We start from the raw sequence: 26,602 nt of genomic DNA on the forward strand, positions 1-26,602 counted from the left end.
GGGGTCGCAGAGTCCGACCCGCGCCATCACCCTCCTCCCTCCGCGAGTTCGAGCCCGAAAGGCTGGGAAAACCCTTGCTCCCCGCAAAGAATATTTCTGGGGAGAAAAACTGGGCAAAGACAGCTTCTGTGGATTTGCTTTCGTGGTCTGCCCGGCCGGTCAAGCTAATGGCATCTTAACTCTCGGTTTTGTAAGGGTGATCTGCGCCAGGGTTCTCCATTTATTGAGCCATTGAAGGGAACTCTATAATTCGTATAGCTCTTTACAAGTTAGATTCGTTTGTGTAGTATACAGAGAATATAAAGAGCATGTAAAAAGGCATCCCGGTGATGCTGGCAGGCCGTTCTGCGGACCCAGAGTCTTAAGGGGGTACTTAAGAGGGTCCCTGGATGCGTGCAGGAGGCGTGCAGGAGGCGAAAACAGAGTTTATTGAAGGTACAGAGAGAGTACGATCACAGACAGTGTCGGGGGGATTCAAAGGAAAAGAGAGAGCCTCGTCTTTGCTTGGGGTCTGGGGTTTTTCACTGAGGACAGTCGGTGGTCGGGTGTAGGTGTCCTCTTAGGCATCCAGGAACCAGTGAGAACAAAGATGAGGGTCCAGGTCTTACTCCTTCAAAGCCAGGGTATCTTGGTGTCCAGATGTCTAGCGCAGGTGGTCTGAATACTGTATGATAGCTTCCTCTGGTCATTCTCACCAGACTAGGATAGAATAGGATAAAAAAAAGTTATCTATTCTAAAGAAGTCCCTTACAAGGACGACATCCACTATTTGCATTATAAGGCATGTGTAAAATGGGGGTGCAGGTCCTAGCAAGAATAGCAGAGGGGGAAATAGAAGCAGGAAAAGGAAGAAAAAGAGTTCTATGGAGCCCTTCAGTTTCCCTGTCTCACTGGGGTGGAATTTTTGTCTCATCCCAAGGGCCCGGAACGATGCATGGCACACAGTACGAGCTCAGTAGGTACGTGTTGAATGGGGGCAGTTCCAGAGCAGCTTCTAATACCGTTGTTATACCCCAGGATGTTATTGCCATTGAAGGAAGCATTCCGTAGATGGTAAGTATGATAATGCTTTTTATTCAAAGTTGTCGAATGCTGTGGCTTTACTTAAGGCTTGTTAAGTTCACAAATTCAACCCATGTCCTTCCCCCCCCCCGCCCCCCCCCGCTCCCCCCCCCCCCCGCCGCTGGGTTCTGACTTGCCATGGGAACATATCACCACCAGGGGGCGGTACTTGCTAAGGAACAAATACCAGGCTGGGCTCCGTGCCTTCCCTTGGGAAACTGGGTGAATGTGGTCACGAATCACAAACTCCCAGTTATAAGACAAATCAGCACTTGGGAGCTATGTACAGCATGACGACTATAATTAACAGTACTGTATGGTGTATTTGAAAGTTGCTTAAAAAAAGTAAATCTTGAAAGTTCTCATCACAAACACAGTGAAGCGACTCGTGTTAACTCATTGTGCTAATCCTCGTGCTGTATGAATGTATTTTAAATCTTTGTGCTGTACGCCTTAAACTGAAAGTGTTGTATGTCACTTATAAAACTGGAAGACAACAGAGACTCCCTGCCTCCATAGATGTGTCTCCGTGGCCTGAATTTTATATTCCCAACTGCTCAGGGAGTGTAATTATCTTTGGTTTTAAAATAAGAAATGCAGGGGCACCTGGGTGGCTCAGTCGGTTGAGCATCCAACTTCAGCTCAAGTCATGATCTCAAGGTTTGTGGGTTCGAGCCCCCCACTGGGCTCTGTGCTGACAGCCCAGAGCCTGGAGCCTGCTTCCCATTCTGCGTGGCCCTCTCTTTGCCCCTCCTCTGCTCACTCTGTCTCTCTCTCTCTCTCTCTCTCAAAAATAAACATAAAAAAAAATTAAAATAAGAAATGGGAGGGGTGGAGAGGGGAAGAAATGTAAGTAAGCGGTAGAGCTTTGATAATGCCAATCAAATTTTACTAGGCCACTTCTCATTTAAGATACAATTTCAGGGGCGCCTGGGTGGCGCAGTCGGTTAAGCGTCCGACTTCAGCCGGGTCACGATCTCGCGGTCCGTGAGTTCGAGCCCCGCGTCGGGCTCTGGGCTGATGGCTCAGAGCCTGGAGCCTGTTTCCGATTCTGTGTCTCCCTCTCTCTTTGCCTCTCGCCTGTTCATGCTCTGTCTCTCTCTGTCCCAAAAATAAATAAACGTTGAAAAAAAAAAATTAAAAAAAAAAAGATACAATTTCAAACTATGAAATATAGATACACATGTATGTATGATCTTTGTTTTATCAGTCCCTTTAGACTTGAACCCCATCTAGTTGCCTTCAGAACATTTTAGAGCCATATTTGAACAAAACCTCAGAACATAAATTTAAGCAAGTTGAATCCTATATATGTCACATTGGGAGGATAATTGGAAGTCACAAGTATCACAGAAATTAACTTGGAAGGATGCTAGTAACGGTAATGTCCAACAGGTGTTGAACATATGCCAATCAATCAGGTTTATTAATTCTTGCAACCTACTCCTTCAATAGGCACATAATAATCTTTATTTTCCAGAAGAGGAAATGCAGGTTTGGAGAACCTGGGAGAGCTACCCACAGTAGATCAAGAACTCCCCCAAAATATTTCCTTACACTAAATCTCCTTTCTCACCTCCTTCTTTACCAACTTTCTCCCCAAGTCTTAGCCTCACTCTCTCGGTCTCTCTCCCAAACAAAAAGAGTCATCAGGTCTGCGGCAGTAACTATCAAAGGTCGGCCTAGATAGAACATCTTGTTGTGTCAGAAAGCAAGAAAATACTCAAAGACAGGCAGAAACATGCTCAAAGGGCACAGGATCCAGCTTGACAAGGGTTTTCATTGTACAAATTTAGGACCGTTTAAAAGAATACTGATAAAGGAGCCTAACATTATTGTATATGTTAAAAATCCAGTTCATAGCGATACTAAAAAATAAATGGGAGCAGAGAGGAAGTTTTCTTTACAAAATCCAGAGGGTGGAACAACAGAATGGGGAAAAATCACCACTCTGCATCTACCAGTGTAATAATTGTTTCAGAAATGAGTCACCTGTGGATGCTAACAGCATTGGGGAACATTTTTCCAAGATCAAGATAGTCTCCTGGTGTCTATCACCCCAGAGGTTATCCCCCAAAGGGATAAAGGAAATTTCAATGGAGAAATCTACTGCACACCACCTTACCAAAGTGGTCAAAATTACCATCACCCAAAATGGGACCATCTCGGACACTATTTATGCCTCCTGGTTGTGATATAAACATCACCCATGTAGTATAAATGTCTAACCTGATTCTAAAGAACCGCGAGGAAAAGAAATCAGATATATCCAGAAAATGACACATTCTACAAAACAACTGGCCTAAGCTCTTCAAAAATATCGGTTCCACGACAAATGAACCAAAAAAGTTCGGGAGCTGTTCTAAATTAAGGGAGCCTAAAGAGATAGGCAATGAATGGCCATGTATGATCCTTGCTCGGGTTTGAGATTTGAAAGAAAAAAATTCCGAGGACATTAGTATGACAAATTTGAATATGAACTGTATAGTAAATATTATTGTATCAATGTTGTATTTCTTGGATTTGATAACAGAATTATGGTCATGAAGGAGGAAATCCATGTTCGTAGGATGGGGAATATTTAGGAGTAAGTATCCTCCTGCCTATAACTAATTCTCTAATGGCTCAGTAAAAATGGAGGGCTTTATATCTGGAGAGGAAGCAAGAGAAATTCAGCAAATGTGGCAAAATGTCAACACCTGATGAGGCTAAGTGAGGTGCTGATCATATATTACTCTTTCGAGTGTATTCTGAAATTTTTCAAAATGAAAAGTTGGGGGAATAAACCACAGTTTTCAACCACAGAAGTTTGCTCACATTGCAATGCTACAGGCCAGCTGTGGTTCAGCAATTTCATTCCGGAATCCAAACGGCCCCCCCCCCCCGGCCACCCCCCACCAGCCTGGGACCAGCCTGGGACCAGCCTGTTTACCTGGCGGAGGGAAGGGAGAGTTTGGTCTGCTCAGTGCACTGGTTCTTGAAATCTTCTCAGGCTCACTAGCTCTCGGCCTCGTGGTCCCCTAGCCCCAGCAATTTCAATGGCCAAACCCAGTGGCAATCCAGTGGGCAGTGTATGCCTTCTTGGGATCTGGCGAATGAGGTTATCGAATTCAAGGAGAAAGATAACTCACTGACATCTAGAATCCAATAGCTCGGTTACCCACCCAACACTGGTTATTTTCCCAAGATCACTAGCTGATAAGGGACTCCAGCTCAGATCCATCTCCAAAAGTCATGCTTTGTTTTTCTCTCAAATTCATGTGTTTTTTTAATGAAAACATTTGATTTTACATTTTCAAATTGTTATACATTTATTTGCTTGAAAACTCAAGAAAATATATAAGGTATACCTTGAAAAGTTTCTCTCCCAGTTCTTATCCCCATTCATCCCCAAAACCTCACACAGGCTATCACTGTTACTAATTTTTTGTGTATCCTTGAGAGTTCTGGGTGCCTCTATCAGCTAACCCAAATGTATAAACTTATTTCCTCCCCCTTTACAACCTAAAATGTAACATACCAAACACATAGTTCTTTGCCTTGCAAAGCTGTGCTTTGAATCAATGTCAATCTGTTCGTATGGTTCTCTTGAGGATGGGCACCAAGACAGAGTTAAATATGCAAAGATTTCATTTGGGCTCCATACCAGTGAGAGAAGAGGGGAAGACTGGCTCCACGTGAAATCGAAGGGAAAGGAAGAGACAATGGAGGTATTCCTGACCGCCCCCCCTGCCAAGCAGGATAAGGAAGCCTGGTCAAGACCAAGAAAGGAGGGGGGACTCCTTAAGCCCAAGCCTATCACTAGAGGGCTCCCAGTCTCCCAGGGGCAGGCCGGCCACACTCAGCCTCCTGGCTGGGAGCAGCAGGTGGGAGGTGTGCCCTCAGAGCAAATGTGGTGGATTTCAGAGTTCAGTGTCTGGGGCTCTCGGTCATGACACCCCCCTGTAATTAGACATCTATGAAGCACTCAAAACGAGCTGTATTTAAGAAATCGAATAATTAAAGAAGCACTTGCCATGCATTTTACACTTACTACATAATAATCACACACAAACATTTCTGTCAATGATCTCATAGCAGGGCTCAACACCCTCCACATCCACGTGGCCTGAAAGGTACAGACAAACACACAACTCCTGAGATTATAAGAACACAGGAAAAATCAGGTGCAACTCAAGGCTTTTCTTTCTGTTAGTGTGATACCATGGGGCAAATTGGTACCTCCACTTTGAGGCAGCAGTGGAGGGAGAGAGAGAGAGAGAGAGAGAGAGAGAGAGAGAGAGAGAATCCATGGGCTTCTGGAGAAATGAAATGCAGTTGAATATAAAAATATACGTATCGCCCACTCCTTCTGCTAGCATTCCTCCTTTAAACTATTCCTTTCTTCCTCACACCACAAGAAAATCTGTTCTTTGTTACTAGTAAACAAGAGAGGACCAGAGATACAAATCACCAAAGTGAAAGGGGTTTTTTTAGGTAATATTTTCTATTTCATTTTACAAATTTGAGTGTGTGTGTGTGCGCGCGCGTGTGTGCATGCATGTAAGAATTGTGTTAGGAAAGTACATTTTTTGCTTCTAACCTTCATTAATAAATACCAAGTAATGCTGATTTAAAGTGTTAATGATTCAGTAAGTCTTGAGGATGAGACATTGAATCACAAGTTGAAGGGAGTGTATGGATCATTTATTCCACCCACCTCATTTACTAGATGGAGAAGATGATTCACAGAAAGATTGGTATTTGGCTCAAGGTCATACAGAATGCTAGGGTAGCATCTGGGAAAACTGGAAACACCAGGGCATGTGGAAAATGCCAGGACTTCTGAAATTGGCATGTGCTCCTTAAAATGCTCTGAATCATCCCACCCTGCAACAGCCACACCAAACCCTTCATTTCACAGTTCTGGGAACACTGCAAGAATTCTCTTCCCATTTGCTTAGGACTTCAAAGATGTACTAATCCCTCAAACACATGTTAATATGGATTTTCTTTGATGAGAAGGGACAGATCTATTCTCCAGAATTAAGCTCCTCCTTCCTTCCTCCATCCGGTTTCAGAGTGAGTACCTTCCAGTTCACTTAGCGTCTTTCAGGATGGCTCCTAGGGTGAAAATTAGCTAAAGTGATGCTCTTTGGTGAAGTGAAATACTTTCCTCCAGAATTCCTCTCCCTAATTATGCATAACTTCTTTTTTTTTCCCACTTTTTATTGTTGTTTTAAACTTTTGACTTTCCCCTGTCTTATTCCTTATTCCTTGGCCATGACACTTGCCTGTCCCTCCTCCTCTCCCCACCATCCAATCTTGACCTGCCCTGGGAAGAACACACAAGCTGAGTCCTGAATGCCCCAAAACACCCACACCCACTGACTAACTCATGAAATGTAGTTACGTGAGGAAGTAAAAGCATGTATTAGATCCCAGATCTCTACTTCTTAGCCCTATGACCTTGGGACAGTTGGACCATAATTTACTTAAACATACTTTCTCTGAAGTACACTCAGGATATTTGAACTATTTTGCTGCAGTGAGCATCTGCTATCTAAAATCTGTGCACTGGTCTATTTCTTCAGAAGAGGTTCCTAGCAGTGGAATTGTTTGGTCCAGGGTATATGTGTTTGAAATTTTGATAGGTACTCTGCCAAAATGTCCATCAAAGCCAGAGATGTGTTTGTTCCAGATGACAGTTGCAGATATTATCGTAGTGGTAAAAGGCTACACTTTCATGCATCTTTGAATTGGTGAATGGGGTCCAAAGTCACACCCTCTCATCTTCCTCCTTTCCCGCTTCGTATGCAAGAGCTTTTTAAATGTGGCCTGGCATTTACCTGTTTGAGTCTGGCACTTATCTGTTGGAGTACTCAGAGGAAATGCAAACTCAGAGCCAGTAATTTGTCAATCTCTGTTTCAAAGCGCTGGATTATATCTCTCAATCCTATTATAGATGCTTGTACTACCTAATTGTATATCTGCAATTAGAATGAGTTGTTCTATCCAGACTTTTCTTAGTGTTTTCCTCTAGATTCCCTCTCAAATGTTTTTAATGCTTTTATTGCTGTTTTACATTACACAAACAACATAACGTCTCTATAAAAATTCAAACCCATAGAGAGCAAAGCATGAGTTGTCCTTCCCAGTCTCGCTGCACCCTATATGTCAATATCTGTCGCTATATCTCAGCCATGCTTAGGTTTTCAGTCCATGATTTGATACTCAGCTGCTCCGCGTACTGACAGTATTCAGGTTGTTCAAATGAATCCCCAAGTAGAAGTGGCAAAGGCAGTGGAATACAGGGACAACTAGAGAAAGAAATAGAAACTCCCTGAACAGTTCTCTGTGACAACTGTGGGAGTATTTTGATAAGTGTTGGCAGCAGGACACTGCATGTGATGTGGGGAAGGAAACCTTGGCATTCGAACAAGCAAATGGTTTGGCGACAGTTTATTAAATTTCTGCAATGCTTGCAAATGCCAGTAACGCTTTCTCAGACCACAGACTTACTACATGTGACAGGTTTGGGAATGTTTCACAATTGTCATCAAATAAATGGCCCTTCAAAATTAAAAAAAGTATATGAACTCTGAATAATTGTCACCACTGAAACACAAGCCTACTGGAGTTGATATATTTAAACTTGTGTATTTTGGTTGCTTCTGTGCCACAGAATCAGAATCTAAGCAAAGGCACCCAAGTACAATTGTAACTCAATCCCACTGGTAGGTTTTGGGTCAACTATTAGACTTTCTTTATACCAAATAAAAGTCCATATTCATTCCTAAATGTATATCTGTAAATGCCTACATTTAAAAAGATTTCAAAGCAATAGCTACCATTATGCCTTAAGGAACCAGAATAAGAAAGAGCAAACGAAACCCAAAGGCAGCAAAAGGAGGGAAATGAGGAAATTAGAACAGAGATCAATGAAATAGTGAACAGAAAAAACACCAGAGAAAATGAATCCAAAAGTCAGTTATTTGAAAAGATAAACAAAATCAACAAACCTTTAGCTAAGCTGACCAAGAAAAAAGAGAGAAAACACAAATTACTAAAATCAGGAATAAAAGAGGGCACATACTCCCAACCTTCTAGTAATAAGTTAGATTTTAAGGAAAGCTATGAACAACTGTATGCCAACAAATCAGATAACTTAGATGAAATGTACAAGTTCCTAGAAAGACACAAACTGCCCAAACTAACTCAAGAAAAAAATTAAAAATCTGAATAGGCCAATAATAAGTAAAGAGATAAAATCAGTAATTTAAAATTTTCTTTACAAACTCTTCCAAAATATTGGAGAGGCAGGAACACTTTTAATTCATGTTATGAGGTCAGAATAATCTGATACCAAAACCAGAAAAATATATCACAAGGAAAAAAAACAAACTGTAGACCAAAATCCCTTATGAATATAGATGTAAAAAATCTTCAACAAAATACTAGCAAACTGAATCCAGCAATATAAAAAGATTGTATGCCAGGACCAAATTTATCCCAGAAATTCAAGGGTGGTGTAATATATGAATATTAATCAATGTAATACACTATATAAAGAATAAATGACAAAAAAAACCACGTGATAATCTCAACAGATGCAGAAAAAGCATTTGATGAAATCCAACATGCTTTCTTCATCAATACGCTCAACAAATCAGGAATGGAAGGGAACTTGCTCAGCCATCCATAGATAACATCATACATGATGCTAAAAGACTGAATACTTGCCCTTAAGTGAGGAACAAGAAAGAAAAGGATGTCCACTCTTTCACTTCTATTTAACATTGTACTGAATGTCATATCCGGACAATTAGGCATGAAAAGGAAATAAAAGTGCTCACTTCAGCAGCACATATACTAAAATTGGAACAATACAATGAAGATTAGCATGGCCCCTGAACCAGGATTAGACACAAATTCATGAAGCATTCCATTAAAAAAAGAGCAAATAAGTATCCGGATTGAAAAAAAAAAAAAAAGAAGCAAAACTATCTCTATTTGAAGATGACATGATTTTGTACATAGAAAATCCTAAGGAATCCATTAAAAATGTATTAGAACTAATAAGAGTACAAGAAGGTTGCAGGATACAAGATCAATATACAAAAATCTATGGTATTTCTATAGACTGGCATTGAAAGTTCTGAAAATAAAATTAAGAAAATAATACCATTTACAACAGCATCAAAAAGAGTAAATTATTTAGGTATAAATTTAGCAAAGGAAGTGCAAGACTTGTACACTGAAAACTATAAAACATCATTGAAAATAAAGACCTAAAAAAATGGAAAGATATTCTATATTCATGGATCAGAAAACTTAATATTGTCAAGATGGTAATACTCCCCAAACTGATTAAAAGATGCAATATAATTCCTATCAAAATCCCAGTTGGCTTTTGAAAAAATGGACAAGCTGATCGTAAAATTCATATAAAATTGCAAAGAACCCAGAAAAACAAAAAAAAAAATCTTAAAAAAATGAAGAATAAAGTTTGAAGAAGCATGCTTCCTGCTTTCAAATTTTAACTATAAAGCTACAGTATTTAAGATGATGTGTCACTGGCTTACAGATAAACATAGAATGATGGAAAAATTGAGAGTCCACAAATAAACCCTTACATTTATGGTCAATTGATTTTTGACAAATGTACCAAGACATACTAGGGAGAGAACAATATCTTCAGTATATATTTCTGGGACAAAGAACAGAGTTTATTTCTGAGATATATTTCCCATATCAGACAACATACACAAAAGTTATATGACTTCTTCACAACATATACACAAAGTTAATTCAATGGATTATAAACCTAAATGAAAGTGCGAAAACTACAAAATTCTTAGAAAAAAATTTAAGAGTAAACCATTTTGACCTTGAGTTAGGCAGTGGTTTCTTAGATTAAAAAAAAAAGCATAAGTAAAAATAGAAAAAAATAAATTGCACTACATCAAACTTTCTGCACAAAGCATCAAGAAAGTGAACAGATTTCCACAGAATGAGAAAAAAAATTGCAAATCATATATCCGACAAGAAACTTGTATCCAGAACATATAAAAAACACAACTCAATAACAAAAAAGGGGCAACCAATCTAAATTAAAAGTGGGCAAAACATTTGAATAGACATTTATCAAAGAAGATATGCAAATAGCCAGCAGGCGTGAAAGCGACATCACTAACCATCAGGGAAAGCACATCTAAACCAAGTGAGTTATTACTTCACACCCATTAGGTTGGCGATAATTAAAAAGGCAGTTGTTAACAAGTGCTGATGAGGATATGGAGATACTGGAACCTTCAGGCACTGCTGGTGTGAATGGAAAGTGGTACAGCTGCTTTGAAAAACAGTCTGGCAGTTCCTTGAAATGTTGAATGTACAGTTATCGTGTAACCTAGCAATTCAACTCGTAGGCATATACCAAGAGAAATGAAAACATACATCCAAACAAAAAGCTGTACCTGAATATTCATAGCAGCATTAGCCATAATAGCCAAAAAGTGGAAACAGCCCAAAAGTCCAACAACTAATGGATGAAAACCAAAATGTAGTGAATCCATATGACAGAATATTATTCATCAGTGAAAAGGAATAAAGTACTGATACATGCCACAACATGGATGAGTCTAGAAAACATGCGAAGTAAAAGAAGCCCATCAGAAAAGATGACATAGTGTAGGGTTCAATTTATATTGAGTGTTCAGAACAGGAAACTCTATAGAGACAGACAGTAGGTTAGTGGTTGATTAGGACTGGAGGAAAGGGGTTGAGACTGAGGGTGAATGCAATGGGTACTAGGTTTCTTTTAGGAAAAGACCAAAATGGTCTTTTTTAAAAATTTTTTTGAAGACAAGTATTGTTTATTGAAAATTTGTTTTCTGTTTTATATAGATGTATCTGTGGGTAACAGTTGTGACAGTCAAAGTAAGATGTTCTAAAATTAAATATGGCTATGGTTTCACATCCCTATAAATATACTGAACAACACTGAATTTACACTTTAAATAGGTAGATTGTATAGCATGGGACTTATACCTTAACAAAGCTGTTTTTAAAAAAAATTCTGACCAGTCTGGCTGGCCTTTTGAAAGGATACCTTATTCCTACTCCCTTGGTCATGACACTTGCCTGCCTCTTCCCAGCAAACTTGACATGCCCCAGAGAGAAGGTAAGCTGGGTCCTGACCACGTAAAGCCACCCCAAATTAGTTGGATACAACCAACATGAAATGCTGGTGAGATAGCACAGCTCCAGAGATAACCTGCCTTTGTTCAAATCCCTCCTCTCCACTTTTTAGCCCTTGACTTTTATTAGTTTATTTGCACCTCATCCTTCTAATTAATCATAAAAAATTGGAGCCATTATAATACCTTGTAGCATCTGGGGACAATTAAAGCAGTTAATACATAGGCATTTAGCACACTAGTGGGTATACTCAATGAGATCAGTTTTTGTTACTGGGAGTTGCCTGTTCATACTCTGACCCTTGTGGGTCTAGTTCCAGCCACATTTGGATGATTTCTCACTTTACTTCACATGGAGATAACATCAGTTGCCTTCACTGGGCTCTGTTACATAGCAGAAGGCACCAGGCCTCTTTGCTATGCTGTGGGTGGGCAGCATAGCCATTTGGGCATGGGAGGTAGTTTAGTGCAAATCCATAGTTAAGGGGAATTATGTGTTTTTAATTAGAACATTTTCTGCATCAAGTGTGTAACAACTAAAGGGACACATATTATCTCATTCTTAGAAAAATAATTACACATAAAATAGATTAGGAGTATAAAGAAATGCACTTAGAAGATAGTGAACATTGAAAGGGTGCCTGGGTGGCTCAGTCATTTAAGCGACCGATTTCAGTTCAGGTCATGATCTCAAGGTTCATGGGTTTGAGCCCAGCATCAGGCTCTGCGCTGAGCTCAGAGCCTGCTTCGGATCCTCTGTCTCCCAATCTCTCTGCCCCTCCCTTGCTTGCTCACACGTGCACATCGTCTCTCTCTCTCTCTCTCTGTCTCTCTCAAAAATAAACATTGTTTTTAAAAAAATAGAATGTAGTGCACCTTTAAAACGTTGAAAGAAGGGAGTGTATTTGCAATTCTAGTTTTAAACTTTTGACTTATTTGTAACCTGATTGTGTTTTTTTATTCAACTTAGGTTAATTTTCCTGTTGGTATAAGTCATCTCTGATAATCATCGTGTATTTATTCTCATCCCTTTCCTTTGCAATCTACAGTATTTAGATGCTTTGACAAGCTGGAAAATTCAATTCAGTGTTCTCTTAAATAAAAAATTTCCATCATGTTTGTCAATGAGAATTTGAGAATCCAGGTAGTAATATATAACAGATATCTCAAATGTTGGTAACTGAGTATTTATAAACAGACAGGCTGGCTGACTTTTTTTGTTTTTTACTTGTGACACTTTCATGAGCTTTTATAATAGTTTAGAGCAGTGGTTCTATATCTTCCCTGAGTAGCTTTTTTAGACTTTTTCCTAGTACCCACCCCTATGACATTTTATTTTTAAGATTTTATTTTTAAGTAATTTCCACACCCAATGTGGGTCTCAAATTCACAACCCTGAGATCAAGAGTTGCTCTACAAACTGCTCTACAAACTGAGCCAGCCAGGTGGCCCCCTCCATGACGTTTTAGTGTCACTGATACAGAGTTGACCCTTGAACAACAAGGGGGTTACGGCACCAACCTCTCACGTACTTGAAAATCCACATATAACTTTTAATCCCCCCCAAAACTTAACTCCTAATAGCCTGCTTTCTTTTAAATTTTTTTTAACATTTATTCATTTTTGTTTTCTTTTTAAAATTTTTTTTAACGTTTATTTATTTTTGAGACAGAGAGAGACAGAGCATGAATGGGGGAGGGGCAGAGAGCGAGGGAGACACAGAATCGGAAGCAGGCTCCAGGCTGTGAGCCATCAGCCCAGAGCCCGACGTGGGGCTCGAACTCACAGACCGAGAGATCGTGACCTGAGCTGAAGTCAGACGCTTAACCGACTGAGCCACCCAGACGCCCCTTTTTAACATTTATTCATTTTTGAAAGGCAGAGAGAGACAGGGTGCGAATAGGGAGGGGCAGAGAGAGAGGGAGACACAGAAACAGAAGCAGGCTCCAGGTTCCTAGCTACCAGCACAGAGCCCGACGCGGGGCTCGAACTCACGGACCACGAGATCACGACCTGAGCGGAAGTCGGCCACTTAACCGGCTGAGCCATCCAGGTGCCTCATGCTTTTGACCAGAAGCCTATGGATAACACAAACAGTATATTAACACATATTTTGTATGCTGTGTGTATTATATACTGTATTCTTACAAAGCAGTAAGCTAGAGCAAAGAAAATGTTATTGAGAAACCATAAGGAAGAGAAAATACACTTACAGTACTGTATTTACTGGGGAAAAAAAATCCATGTATAAGTGAACTCATGCAGTTCAAAGCCCTGCTGTTCCAGGTCAGCTAGACTATATATCTGTTTAAGCTTTTTTACCACCAACAAAAGAATTGTCCCCCCTTGGGGGCAATATTGCACCCATTGAGAATTCATGGCCTAATTCTAGTATTCAAAGTTTACATGGTAAACTTCCTCCTTCTGCCATTTGTTATTTCAGTAGCAAAAATACACTTGAGGGGCACCTGGGTGGCTCAGTCAATTAAGCATCCAACCCTTGATGTCACCTTAGGACTCACAATTGTGAGATTGAGCCCCACATCTGGCCCCACGCTGACAGTGCAGAGCCTGCTTGAGATCCTCTCTCTCTGCCCCTCCCCACCCTCATCCCCCCCTCAAAATAAATAAACATTTTTAATTAATTAAAAAAGAAATACATTCGAAAAACACTCGAATATTGCCATGCTAATTCAGTGTGGTCCATGGATCAACAGCATCACCATCACCCAGTAGCTTGTTAGAAATGCAGACTTTCAGCCCCACCTCAGACCTCCTCCATCAGAATCTCATTTGAACATGATCTTCTGTTAATTCAGATGTCCATTAGTCTGAGAAGCACTGGTTTAGACTACAGTCCTCTACTCAGTTAGGAAACATTAAGTTAATGTGTGAATGCAAAGAATATGCCTGGGCCCTGAAACCAGGTTTTAGGTAACCCACCCCTTCCTCGCAAGTTCTGACTAATACACCAAATTTTTTTGGTCATCAGTATTCTTTTTTCTTTTTTAGAGAGAGAGAGGTGTGCAAGTGAGTGAGGGGCAGAGAAAGAGAGAGAATCCCAGGAAGGGCAGAGAGAGAGAGAAAGAGAGAGAGAGAGAGAGAGAAGCGTGGCTCACCCGAGGCAGGGCTTGAGTTCACCAGATATGGGACTCGAACTCACGTACCGTGAGATCATGACCTGAGCCAAAGTCAGATGCTTAACAACCGAGCCACCCAGGCCCCCCCATCGATATTATTTTCTTAAACACAGAAATGGGTGTGTTTTGTTTGTTTGAGAAAGGTTAATTTTATGTCCTTCTAAGCAAGTGAAAAATCCCTATGAAGCCTCACCTCGCTGTCCATAAAATGAAGCCTGTTTCGATAATAATAATTTCACTTGGATCAGGTGACAGAAGGAGCCAGTAATAAAGCAAAGAGATTTTTATCTACTTGACTGTTTTAAAGAGCCTGCAAGTTAGCATGAGGATGAGAGGATACCGAGTTAATTCACTTTGGCTCCTTATTTATAAAGATAGAGTTAAGTTTTTCGTTAATTTTGGGGGGGTCTAAGAATGAAATTTTGAAACGCATGTGAAATAAATGTGAAACATCTCAGTCATGCAGAAGACATAGGCTAGCAAATAACCATATACCTACTACCCAGGTGAACAATCTGCCATGTGTAGCTGCTTCCATATTTTTCTGAAACATTTTAATATTTATTCATGAGTTTTACTTAACTAAGACTTTTGAGGTTAACACTAGAGAGAGTTCCACTACCACGAATCTTCCATTGTTATTTCCATCGCGTTTTCTCCGACTACAGGGGATGAGAAAAAAACCCTGGACCTGTCAGACTTGGTCCAAGTACCAGCTGAGTCTTTATTTTTTGATGTTTCCAGAGGAGCCTTGACAGCAGAAAGCCAAGTTCTCTTTAATTCTCCACTATTGACAAAGACCGAGGTCAAGTTAGGCCAAAAGCCAAAGTGCTCCTCGTTGAAAAATGCTGTGGAAGATTAGGCTAAATACCAGCCACTTTTTCTTAATCAAGAAACTCAGCTAACAAGTTGGAGCTTTTAAATGCAGAAGAAAGAGAAGAGAGTATAGAAAAGAGGGAAGAGGAAGATCAGAAGAGAGAAGAAACAACTTCAACTCAACTCAAATGCCACTCAACTCAAAACCCCAACTCAAATGCCCCTCAAAAGGCATCTCTTTCTTCTATCTCCCAATATCCCTTTCTACATCTTGACTTACCAGAATAAAATTAAATATATTTTAGACAGTTCATGAGAGGTGGTGTGTGTGTGTGTGTGTGTGTGTGTGTGTGTGTGTGTGTGCGCGCGCGCGCGTGTGTGTGCGTGTGTTTAGTGGCTGGGGGCCAGAAGGGGAGGGGCAGAGAGAGGAGGTCAGAGGTGTGGTGTGTGTGTGTGCATGTGTGTGTGTTTAGTGGCTGGGGGCCAGAAGGGGAGGGGCAGAGAGAGGAGGTCAGAGGATCCAAAGCAGGCTTTGGGATGACAGCAGAGAGCCTGAGGCGGGGCTTGAACTCAGGAACCATGAGCCACCCAGGTGCCGGGAAAGTGCCTTTAAAATCACCTACCTCAGCTCTGTGCTGACAGCTCAGGGCCTGGAGCCTGCTTTGGATTCTGTATCTCCCTCTCTTTGCCCCTATCCTGCTCATGCTCTGTCTCTCTCTGTCTCTCAAAAATGAATAAATGTTAAAAAAAAATTTTTTTTTAATAAAAAAAAATAAAATAAAATCACCTACCTCAGACCCATTTTCTATATATTAGGAACTGAGGTTCCAGAGGCATTAGGTGGCTCATCTAAGAGTGTCTCTAGGAAACAGAGATGTTACTTCTGGAATGACCAGTATATCCTCACTTCTGATTTTCAGTACTCCAGGATGTTTAGTCCCTATCCTAGGAAGGACTGATGAGGATGGCCACTCCCACCACCAGGACTCTAATCCTGCATGCTGCTTGCTAAACAGCATCCCTCCCCACGGGGCATTTTCAAAGTCTCCACTGTTGCCAGCCATTGTGTTCACTGGCTACGAGCCAGCAGACAAGCATTTGAACTTCTGCACCTGAGATGATTCCTAGCCCTTCAGGGAACCAACAGCCTGGCTTTCTTTATAGTATTACACTTCCAGGAAAAAAAATATTTTCACAGAGTGTTCTAATTCGCAGGAGTATTTACATCTATAAGGCACAAGGCAAGCCTTAAAAATTCGGTGAGATGACAGAGTTTTAAAGCCTATCAAATGAGAAAATATGCCCTCTGTTGACTTTTCCAAAGAAACATAAACCTTGGCTTACATGGTGGACAGAATGTTGTCACTTACAGTGTTTTTAGTGGCAAAACTAAAGGTTAATTTGAGCTACTTTTCATCAGGGCCAAAAAAAAAAAAAAAAAAGCATTCTGGAAAGACTAACACTGTCCACCTGGTTTAAAGAGGATGGATCCAAGAACACAGTGGAATTCTTAAATCTTTGGGAGCAAAAAGGCATCATTCTGTTCCTTGTCCACCTCATCCAGTTTTTGCCAGAGCAAGGTACATCAAGTTCATTTGTGTTCTCCAACCCTCTCCCAAAGATCTTAAAGATGAAAGAACACAGTTGAGATGCTGGTAGGAAAAGTTGTTTTGAGTATCGAATGCTAAGTATAGCATTAAGAACTTGATTATGCAAAACGTTAGAATATGTTCGGGATATAAACACCAAATAAATAATAAACAGTCCGTTTGCTACACGCACTTCTATTTATCTGCCTTATGTTGGAGGACATACTGAACTCCGTACTTCAGAGGAGGGCCTTGAGGGGCGCCTGGGTGGCTCAGTCGGTTGAGCGTCCAACTTCGGCCCAGGTCATGATCTTGCTCTCTGAGAGTTCTAGCCCCACGGCGGGCTCTGCGCTGACAGCTCGGAGCCTGGAGCCTGCTTCGGATTCCGCGTCTCCTTCTCTCTCTGTCCCTCCCCAACTTGTGTGCGCGAGCGTGCTCTCCCTCTCTCTCTGTCTCTCTCTCTCCCTCAAAAGTAAATAAACATTTAAAAAAATTCAAAAGAGGGCTTGAGGACTAGGGCTAAAGACAAAGGGCTGCAGTGGCTTCTATCTTTTTCTATCTGTAATTCAAGAAAAATTAACCGAAATGCAAAGAATGCTTTCTTTAATTTTTAAAATTTATTTGAGAGAGAGAGAGAGAGAGAGAGAGAGAGCGCAAATCTCAAGCAGGCTCCATGCTCAGTGTGGAGCCCAACACAGGGTTTGATCCCATGACCCTGGGATTATGACCCGAGCCAAAATCAAGAGGTGGACACTCAACCGACTGAGCCACCCAGGAGCCCCCAAAGAATACTTTTAAGTCATGTTTTTCTTTTTTGGTTCAATGGCAGAAATACTCTCTTGGCAAATAAGCAGGTAAGAGACTCTACTACTAAAAACTCAAATATTGCCATTGTCAGTTTGGCCATGAGCCAAAAACTTCCGAATTTTTTACGCACAACTACGTTGAGGTAACAGACAATAATAATAGTGGGACCTTTGGAGACAGGTACATAAAAATGTGTAGCATAGGGGCACCTGGGTGGTTGAGCGTCCGACTTCGGCTCAGATCATGATCTCACGGTTCATGAGTTCAAGCCCCGTGTCAGGCTCTGGGCTGGCAGCTCGGAGCCTGGAGCCTGCTTCGGATTCTGTGTCTCCCTCGCTCTCTGCCCCTCCCCTGCTCACGCTCAGTCTCTCTCGCTCTCAAAAATAAACATTAAAAAAAATTTTTTTAATAAAAAAAAGAATGTGTGTCATACTTTGTGCTGTTAAAAAAATCAAACCCACCTCAAAGTAAACGAAATATGAATCCATCAAATAATTATGAAATCCCTACAATAAATGCAAAGGCGCCATAAGTAATGCTGCCGCAGTAGACTGGTTACTCGCAAAGATGGTCACAAGAGCGGAGGTCACATGGCAGTGTTGTAATGGCTTTAGACGCAGGCAGACATGGAACCATCTTTTGTTCTGCCACTGACCAACTGGGTGGCCTGTGTCAATGTTTTGGACCTCACTCCTACCCTCACTTCCTCCAGTGTGCAATCGAAGGAGATAATGAAAACAGAGCACTGGGCAATGAGATGGGCATATGGAGATACTGAAGCTTAAAAGTACCAGTGACTTGAAAAAGATACTGTTGGGTGCTATGGACTGAATGTTTGTCTTCCCACAAATTTATATGTTGAAGCCCTAATCCGAATGTGATGGCATTTTGGAGGTGGAGCCTTTGGAAGGGGATTACGTCATAAGGGCGGAACCCTCATGAAGGGGATTAATACCATTAATAGGTAATGGGAAGACAGAAAGGTTGGAAGAGAAGGAGGAAGGTATTAAAAAAAAAAGTGGGGGGGTGCGCCTGGGTGGCTCAGTCGGTTAAGCGTCCGACTTCGGCTCAGGTCATGATCTCACAGTTTGTAGGTTCGAGCCCCGCGTCGGACTCTGTGCTGAGTCAGATCCTGGAACCTGTTTCGGATTCTGTGTCTCCCTCTCTCTCTGCCCCTCCCCTGTTCATGCTCTGTCTCTGTCTCAAGAATAAATAAACATTAAAAAGAATTTTTTTAAAAAAGGAGAAACATGAGATGGGGTGAAGAATCAATGAAATCAGCTCAATTTTAGACTCGATTTTAATTTCACATTTTTTAAATCAACTGAAATTGATTTCGTGTGGCCCATCTATGTACATATATATAAAAAGAGGCCAGAGAAGCAACCAGCTCTCATTCTGCCACGTGAGGATACCATGAAAAGTTGGCTGTCTGCAACCCAGAGGAGGACCCTTACTAAAAGCTCATCATGCCGACACCCCGATCTTAGACTTCTGGCCCCCAGAATGTGAGAAATAGATTTCTGTTGTTTGTAAGCCACCTGGTATCTGGTACTTCGTTATAGCAGCCTAAAGAAACTAAGTTATTAGGTTAAAAAAAAACTTACAGTACAATCACATTCTCGTCAAACATTTATCGATCTGTATGTTCATCTAGTAGCCAAATATTTATTGAGCATTTAATAACTGACAAGCCCTTTTTTGGTAAAAGAGACTATAATAGTGAACTAAAAATTAGACAAACTTCTGCCTTCATGGGGTCCACAGTCTACTACTGGTGACTGGTTATGACTAATTGAGTTTGATATCCCAACTGGGATGCCGGAGAGGAAGGGGGTAATGAGAGCTTGCAATGGTAGGATTTGATCCAATCAGGAAGGGCAGGGAAGTTTCCTAAGGAAACTGCATTTTAGCAGAGACAGAAAAATAAGTAGGCTTTGACCGTGTGAGAGGGAAGCATATGGGAAGCAGTGCACATAATGGTTAAGCAAATTGAGGCTGGAGTGAGCCGGGTGCTGTCCCAAAGCTCACCTTACCACCCACGGAATCCCAGTCATGATTCGGGACCTGCCACTCAATTTCTCCATAGCAGTGACCTCACCTGTAAAATGGACGTAACAGATTTCCTTATTTAATATGATTGTTACGAGAGTCAAAATAGACAAAATGAAAAGAGCTTAGCATGGTGCCCAATGTTCGGAATATATTTAATAAATGCTAGAGAATACCAAAGTTGACGGGGGGGGGGGGGGAGCGGGGAGGACAAAGAATGAAGACCCAAGTGCAAAGAGGGAATAGGGTATGCAAAGTCCCTGGGGCAGCATGATGACAAACACAGGGCTTCATTCCCTGTTGGAAATCCTTTTATTCTGAAAGCTGCTGGAAACCATTGAAGGATTTAAGCAGCGGGCACTCCAGGGTCTCCATCATTTTCCCTCTCAAGCGTAGTGCTGCATACAGCCCCACCTGCCCACCTTTGCACATGCTGGTTCCTCGTCATAGACTGTTCTTTCCACTTGTCTTCTACTTGCTTCAGATTTCAGGCTAAGTGCCACTTCTTCAGAGAAGCCTGACCCCAACCAGCCAAACCCTTGTTAATAGCTCCCCTAGAGTGCAAGCTCGCTTTGCCTGATTGAGGTCTGTCTCCCCTACCTACATCTCCAGAGACGAGGCACTGTCAGTTACTGTGCCTCATTGTGTCCCCTACCATTAGCACAGCGGTTGGCCTCTAGTAGATGTTGATTTCATAGTAGGTAATGGGAAGACAGAAAGGTTGGAAGAGAAGGAGGAAGGTAACAAAAAAAAAAGTTGGGAGGGGGGGACGCCTGGGTGGCTCAGTCGGTTAAGTGTCCGACTTCGGCTCAGGTCATGATCTCACAGTTTGTAGGTTCGAGCCCCGCATCAGACTCTGTGCTGAGTCAGAGCCTGGAGCCTGTTTCAGATTCTGTGTCTCCCTCTCTCTCTGCCCCTCCCCTGTTCACGCTCTCAAGAATAAATAAACATTAAAAAAAAATTTTTTTTTAAAAAGGAGAAAAATGAGATGGGGTGAAGAATCAATGAAATCGGCTCAATATTAGACTCAATTTTAATTTCACATTTTTAAAATCAACTGAAATTTATTTTGTGTGGCCCATCTATGTACAGATGTTCTAAAAATAGAGAAAACTGATCTGGACTTTGAGAGATCTAAGCTGGAGACATGTTTAGGGTCATTAGAACATGAACAATAGTGGGGCACCTAGGGTCTGGCTCTTAGTTTCGGCTCAGGTCATGATCTCGCGTTTTGTGGGTTTGAACCTGCGTTGGGCTTTGCACTGACAGTGTGGAGCCTGCTTGGGATTCTCTCTCTGTCCTCTCCTCTCTCTCTCTCTCTTTTACTCTCACTCTCACTCTCACTCTCAAAAATAAATAAAAACATTATGCAAAATGGCTGAAGCAAGGGAATGGGGAATAGCAGGGCCTTTGGAGACAGATCTTTTGGGGTCACTACCTGTGTGGGCAGGTTGCTAAGTCTCTAGGTCTCCTTTAAGAACAAGACATAGGTAGGACCCTATCATAGCCAGTCACGCTTTCAACAACGTGCTTCCCATGTAGCCAGGCTGCTTACACCTACCCAGCTGGTCACCCAGGTTACCCTGAATGTTAACCATACAGAAAAATGAGATATTTCCATTGACTTGGCATCTGGAGTTTCTCAAGTTCAGACTGATATCTGTCAGTTAGAGATATGCATAATTTTACCTCTCCCCAGCTCTGTCATTGGGTTGTTGTGGAGAACATGCAAAATCTCAAACAGAAATCAAACACATGAAGATGCCATTATCATGATAGAGATTAAGTGATAATACCCATGATAATATCTCTTTTTTTTTTTTTTTTCCATCCTATGAAAAGAGAGAAACACATTCCACTGGAGTCCATCTTTTCAGATACCTTAGCAGTTAAGAACATGGGTCTCGGAAGTCCAAATAACTTGGGTGTAAACCTGGCTCAATTATTTCGTAGTGGCCTAGTCCTGAATCGGGGACTTCGTTTTCTTAAGTCTTTCTTCCAATCTGTAAGATAATAATAGCCCCTCTTCCCAAAGTTGTTTATTAGGTGACACCTATGATGGGCTTTGCACAGTGCCAGGCATAAGTAGTGCTTAATAAATGTGAACAATTAATACAGTATCATTATCGTTAGGAGTGTCCTGGAGAGCAGTGACCAAATGGAGGAATCATTGAATCTTGCCTAAATTCTTTCAGTATCCTCTCTTCTGGGCTGTATTGCCCCAGATCCCAGATGTTGAATGTGATGGCAGAGTTCCCTGCAACACAATGGAGAGTTCTTACCTTTCCCACTCTCTCTTTAATTAGGACATGTTAAGTGTCGTCATCCCAGGCAAGGGATCCATGGGGGAAAATCAGGTAATAGTTTGGGTCAAGGTGTATACAGAAAGGCAAACCTATTCCCAGCCAATGCAGAGGATCCATTTTGGGGACTCCACCCCAAAATAGTGTCCCTTCCAGGCCTGGCTCTTTTCTTATCTAGCCATGTGACCTTGAGTAAGTCATTTCACTGTTTGGGTCTCATTATCTATCCTCTTTAACTGTGACATGAGAAAGGGGAGAACGGAGGGAGGAACAGAGCTGCGAATTATCTCTAAGTTCTCCCCAAGTTGTAGGTGTTATGATTCCATGCTTATAGACTAACTGGTGCCTGTCCCTTCTTCACTGATCCTAGCAAATGTTTGTTAGATGCTAGCTCCTCCCCCAAGGAAATTTCATGTACAAAAAAAATACCATTTTTATATTATCTAATTCTTTATAAAATTGCTAATTGTCATTCAATAAAGAAGCCAACCATTGAGTTGATAATAAATGTGCTTTTAAAATGAAAGTATTAATAATTTACTGATTGCCGATGAACTTCATTTAATTGATATGTAGAACCACCTTAGTGATGTTAAATCATATGAGAGTAAAGAATGTGAAAGATATTCCTGCTTGTAGTAATTAGAACCAGGTGAGGCTAGTGAGAGGTTTTTGTTTGTTTTTCTTGGAAGAAAGTTTTGTTATAATGTACCTGAAGAAAGATGTCACTTTGGGACAGTAATGAAGGCTGCATGCTGGGGAAACACTGTGGGTTTCTCTGAATAGGTTTATCTGGCTGGAAAGGGATGTGGTTTGAACACAAGCCATGAGTGTGCTTATATACATATCAGAATGGAATGTCGAAATGAGGCTTATTCCAGAAAGTGATCTGAGGAGATAATAATTGAGGGACAAGTCATAAGAATCCCATTAGTTAAAGACCTTAAATTCTACCCACAGTTTAAAATTTATAGGAGAGACACTTGGGAATCTATGTGGTTCAGGAAACGAAAGACTTTTTTTCCCCCTTCTTTTCTCTAAATTGCAGAGTGTGGGCACACTTTCCAGCATCTTCTCCACACCCAGGAAGAAAAATAACCCATCCAACACAGAAATACCAAATCTGAGATGTTGTGAGAAGTCACTCAATTTAAACCCAGCCTTCTCTCCACTGCTCGCTTCAGGAAGTGTGCCTCCACACCTCCTCAACCTTCCCTTGAATTCAGAATGAGGGTGGGTGGAAAGAAACAATGGTAAGATGTCCCAAAGCACCAAGTCCCCATGGATGCTGGCCTGACAAAACTGTGTATAGTGTCATAGTAAGAGGGATTATGACACGTGGGGAGAGGGGGAGCCCAGTAGGAGCACGGAGAATAGAAGGGAGGTTGAGGGACTCCTGTGTTTCCCCTCCAGGCCTCCAGACAAACTGCCCCATGCTGCCTCAGGGCAGGGATTCTTGCCATCAGGGAGATAATGAAACCAGCTCCCAAGCACTCACTGTGCAGTATTAACCACTGCTATTCCTTCCAGCATCCGGCCGCTGATGTTTGTAATCACGTCAGTATTTGTTTCTATCCCATGCCCTAGTTTTATACCCTGTTAAGCATGGAACACAAGTGTCCACATTTTTTCTAAAAGTTGGGTGGAGGCTCGCTTTCTCTGTTGTCCAAGGGGCCAGTGCCCTCATAACTGCTGACTGCAGGAGAAATCTCAGTGCTCTTCTCTTGGCCTGTGACGCTGTAAACACCTTTGCTCCTAGTTCTCTCCCATTTCCTCTCGCTCTTTTTTGGCTGCTCTTTTCTGTGATCTTTCTCCAGGTCTTCCTTTGGTTTGTTTTAATTTTGTTGCTAGATCTTGGGGGTTTTTCTTAGGGCAATTTTCGGGTCACAGCAAAATTAAGCAGAAGGTCACAGAGATTTCCCACATACCCTCCCCCATTATCAGCATCCCCCACCAGAATGATACATTGGTCAAATTCATAAACCTACACTGACACCTCACGATCACCCAGAGTCCACAGTTTGCATTACGGTTCACTCCTGGTGTTGTATATTCTATGGGTGGGTTTGGACAAATATATGTTGATATGTATTCAGCGCCGTAAGGTAGGTAGCTTCACTACCCTACAAAATCCTCTGTATTCCACCTATCCATCCCTCTGTCTCCCCTAATCCCTGAAAACCACTGATTTTTACTGCCCCCATACTTTTGACTTTTCCAGAATGTCATATAGTCAGAATCATACCAGATGTGGCCATTGGGGATATTGGCTTCTTTCACTTTGTGATCTGCATTTAAGGTTCCTCCAGTTCTTTTCATGGATTCATTTCTTTTTTAGCTCTGAATAGTATTCCACTGTCTGCACGTACTATAGGTTATTTATCCATTCACCTACTGAAGAACATCTTGATTGGTTCCAAGTTTTGACAATTATGGATAAAGCTGTTCCAACCATCCATGAGCAGGTTTTTGTGTGGACATAAGTTTTTCGGCTCCTTTGGATAAATTCCAAGAAGCATAATTACTAGACTGTATAGTGTGATATTGTGATATAATAAGACATATAGATTTGGTCTCCATCCCTGATTCCTGTACAGAGCTCCTAAAATCCTTGTAATTTCCCGAGTGATGGGCTGATAGCATCTTTTGTTATAATATCTGATCTTAGTCCCAGTTTCCTAACGCAAAAGCTTCTAAGACCCTTGGGATCTCTGGAACGATGAGTGTCTTTTGAATGCTAATGAGATGTCTAGTGGCTGGGGGCTCCTAGATAGCTTCAGATTGGGGGCTGGTCACCAGAAGGACCTGGGCATGATTAGAGGGTTAGAACTTTCAGCCCCGCCTCACACCTCCAGAGGGGTGAGGGGCTGGAGATTGAGTTAATCATCAATGGCCAATGATTTCTTTAGTCATACCTACCTAACAAAACCTCCATAAAAACCCCTAAACTACAGGGATCAGAGATCTTCCAGGTTAGCGAATGTATCCATATAAAGGAGGATGGTGTCCCCCAACTCCATGAGGTAAAAGCTCCTGTGCTCAGGACCCTTCCACACCTCACCCTATGTATCTCTTCATCTGGCTGTTTGGTTGCATCCTTCTTAATAAACAGGGGACAGTAAGTCAGTAAGTTTCCTTGAATTCTGTGAGCAATTCTAGCAAATCAGTCAACTCATTCCAAATCTGCTGGAACTATGTATACTCCCTCTGTTTCTTATTGAGTTAATGTGCTATTTATAACAAACGCATACACCAACCCAGGCTAAAAATCTCAGTTACCCTCTCCCCCTTGTCACCCCCATACCTAATCCATGACAATCCTGCTAACCAGGTTTGTGAAATATCATTTGAAGCTACTTGCTTCTTTACTTCTCCCACTGTGATCATTTACCTCATGCCTCAGCTCTTTCTCAGAATATTGCAATAGTTTTCAGAATTATCTAACCTCCTGATTCTCTGATCTCTAATCCACTTTACATTTCCATACCAGTCATCATTCTAAGGCAGCAGTGTCTTGTAAAACTTCCTGCACTGATGGAAATGCTCTATATCTGCACTGGCCAATAGATTAACCATTACCCCCTATGTTCCTATTGAGAACATCAAACATGGCTAGCGTGACTGGAGACTTGAATTTTAAATTTGACTGAATCCAAATCGACACAGCTACATGGATCTGGAGGCTGCCATATGGGATAGCACAGTTTTAAAACATGATTTTTTTTTCTTCTGTTCATATCCTACTCTAGTGCTTTCAAAAAGCTCTTTAACTGCAGGATAAGGTCCAGAGTCTGTAGTATGGCACTGAATGACTCTCATAATCCAACCGCCTCTTCGGTTCTCGCCACTTCTGCTGGCACTGTAGAACATTGCTTTACCTAAACAAGCCAGAATTTTCCAGCTTTCCATCTTGCTCTTTTCTCTACCTAGAATGCCATCTGCTTATTTTCTTCCCTTCAACAACTACAATTTTTCATGCCTTATAAAGCCCTGCACACACCCTTCAATAGAGAAACATCCCCCTTATTCTTGACCTTGAACAAGCCACTGGCATCTAGCAGTCCAGTTTTCATCTGCAAAGTGGGAATGATAACATTTTCTCCCTTACAGAGTTGTTGGGGGATTCAGTGTGGCACTAGCCAGACTCCCCCACTGAGAAAGCACTCAGTAAAAAGTGCTGTTATTATTTTCTGTTCTCCCACAACACTTAGGTGATATTAGAAATCTTTCCAGATGGGACTTTCTCTCTCAAGACCGTGAGCTCGTTAGTAGCAAAGACTCAGTCTTGTTCATCATTGTACCCCAGCATCCAACACACTGTAGCTATTTGACAAATGCTTTAACTGATGACAACTGAGTGAATCACTTATTCACCTAGGATGTCGCAGAAAAAAAAAAAAAAAGTATGCCTTTTTGTGTGTGTCTTTAGGGAGGAGCAAAAGAGATCCATAGTGGCAAGAACAAGAAAAGAGAATGCCAACAACTCTTGTAAAGCATTATATTTTTCTGGTCACTGCCCAGAAAACTGGCATAAAAATGTGTTGTTAAATCTGTGTCCTCTCCCCTTGCTTGACTGGAGTGTAGCTCTTACGTTTTTGCCATTTTGACTTTCTGGGTCCTCTGCCCGTCTCCTGCCTTGAGTATCAAGCTTCCAT

General features: G+C 41.5%; 1 long non-coding RNA gene and 1 other non-coding gene across 2 annotated transcripts in view; both read left to right on the forward strand.

The window, feature by feature from the left end:
- Positions 1 to 15,975, forward strand: part of LOC147577558 (uncharacterized) — a 16,220-nt gene extending 245 nt beyond the window's left edge. Inside the window, exons 2-3 of the long non-coding RNA XR_015240396.1 lie at positions 920 to 1,053; positions 15,049 to 15,975. This is a non-coding gene — a long non-coding RNA (uncharacterized LOC147577558). The remainder of the gene's footprint in view (positions 1 to 919; positions 1,054 to 15,048) is intronic.
- Positions 8,890 to 8,996, forward strand: LOC112850535 (U6 spliceosomal RNA). Its single transcript, XR_003222658.1, has one exon. It is a non-coding gene; the product is annotated as a U6 spliceosomal RNA (small nuclear RNA).
- Positions 15,976 to 26,602: the final 10,627 nt, after the last annotated feature.

This window comes from Puma concolor, chromosome C2, assembly GCF_028749965.1.
Source record: "Puma concolor isolate L17-30 chromosome C2, mPumCon1.1.hap2, whole genome shotgun sequence".
Taxonomy (NCBI): Eukaryota; Metazoa; Chordata; class Mammalia; order Carnivora; family Felidae; genus Puma; species Puma concolor.